The sequence below is a fragment of the Mastomys coucha genome, unplaced genomic scaffold (genome assembly GCF_008632895.1).
Source record: "Mastomys coucha isolate ucsf_1 unplaced genomic scaffold, UCSF_Mcou_1 pScaffold15, whole genome shotgun sequence".
NCBI lineage: Eukaryota > Metazoa > Chordata > Mammalia > Rodentia > Muridae > Mastomys > Mastomys coucha.
This window is the reverse complement of record NW_022196897.1, coordinates 141651589-141653742: the sequence shown is the minus strand read 5'-3', so window position 1 is coordinate 141653742 and position 2154 is coordinate 141651589.

Genomic DNA, 2154 nt, shown 5'->3' with positions numbered 1-2154 from the left:
TCTCCTTTCATGGTCTCCTTTTGAGTTCTGTCTGTCTGTCTCTCCCCCTCCCCCTCCCCTCCCTTTCCCCCTCCCCCTCCTCTCTCTCTCTCTCACACACACACACACTTAAAATCTAGTATTTTTAGTGTGTGTTTTGTTTGTTTGTTTTTTGTTTTTTTTGAGACAGAGTTTCTCTGTATAGCCCTGGCTGTACTGGAACTCACTCTGTAGACCAGGCTGGCCTCGAACTCAGAAATCCGCCTGCCTCTGCCTCCCAAATGCTGGGATTAAAGGCATGCCCCACCACCTCCTGGCTGCATTTTTAGTTTTGAATCTGGTCTATTCCACTTAACATATGATTTACATTTTCATTCTCCTGTAAAGGTTTCATTTTTCTTTGATCAATTATTTCTATAGCTGCTTTTTTATTTCCCTATTTTATGGCTGGCACCATGGTCCTCATTGTTTCTTGCCCTCTGCTGCTCTTGAGTTTGACTTGTTCTCATTTTCAGAGACCTGTAGGATCATCGTGTTATTTCCTTGAGATCGAGTCAGATGTGTGATATAAGCATGCACTCGGGGCTTCAAGTGCTCCTTCTAGAATGATCTTAACTGAATCCCAAAGATTCTCCTAAGCTGTACTTTCATGTTCACTTGATTCTAGGAATTTTTAAAAATTCCTCCTTGATTTTTTTTCATTTTTGTTCTTTAAAAACTTATTGATCATTATTAGAGAAAAACATCTTTTTAAAAAGACATGCTTACTGGGTTTTTTTTTCCCTTCAGAATTGAAAGATACTAAGTAAAATACCACTTGAATGAAAGGATATTCCTTTTTCTTTCTTTTTTGAGATAGGGTCTCATCATATAGCACTCTTGGCCTGGAACTTGCTATGTAGACCAAGCTGGCCTTGAACTCACAGATATCTCTGAGCCTCTGCCTTCTGAGTGAGAGCTGACAATAGGGTGTGTACCACCTGGCCTCGCCCTTGAAAGATGTTAAACCCACAGATTTGTAAACTGGATGACTGTCTCTAGAAAAATGTGGGTGTACATTTCCAGAGGCCAGAACTTGAAGTATTTCCTATGTTTAATCACTTGAAGCAGCCAGTTCCATTACTGAATTGCTGTGTCAGAAAATGATATTAAACTAACTTTTAATTCTGTTTCTCAGAATTCCCCATTCTGTGAATGACAGCATTTCAGGATGAGTGAAGTCCCCAAACTGATTCACTTGCAAGTGCATGAAATAAGAAACCAAGAGGCAGATTTAAGGAAATTATGAAGTGGAAAACACAGAACTTTTGTTTTACAAAGAGGAACACATGTGTCAAAAAATGAAAGATTGAAAAAATAAAGGGTTTTGTGTTTCTGGGAAAGGGTTGCAAACTCATGAAAGGAAAAAAATAAAGCCACAGCTATGGAGATGAGAACTGTAGAGAATAGAAGTGTCCCAGGAGGCAGCAGCAGGTAGACCATTGTGTGTTCAAGTTTGAGTCCAGCCTGCTCTACATAATAAGTTCTGGGCTAGTCACTAGCCAAGGTTACAAAGTGTGACCCTGTCCAAAAAAAAAAAAAAAAAGGAAGTGTTTTACCAATTTGGTAAAAATCTGCTCCCTGGCATGGGAGGACCCTCCCTTCAGGTTTCCCAGGAGCTAAGATGCTCCTGCATCTACAAAGTTCATCTTTTGTTTTTTGTTTTGTTTTTGAGACAAGGTCTTTCTCTGGAGCCCTGGCTGTCCTAGAACTGACTTAGTACTCCAGGCTAGCCTTGAACTCGGAGAGCTCTGCCTGCTTCTGACTCCTGAGGCTGGGATTAAAAGTGTGTGTGACACCACCACTTGGCACAAATTTCATCTTTTTGGGGGGCATGTAGAAGTCCTGAGGAAGGGTGAGGTAGAGCGGAGAATTCCTGGGAAATCTAGCATCTCACACAGACTGACAGCAGCATGTCAGTTGTGTCATACAAAAAGAGCCGAGAGGAAATAGAGTTTTGATTCCTTGACACTGGACACGAGAATAATAACATCCTCAGGGAACTGAGAGAAACAATAACTCTGAGAAATGAGGGTAAGACCTGCCCTCTAAATCCTTACGAACAGGTTTGCTATATCAATAGAATGCGAAGTGAGATACTGGAAGAAAAGAACTTCTAATTTAGGGTATAAATTA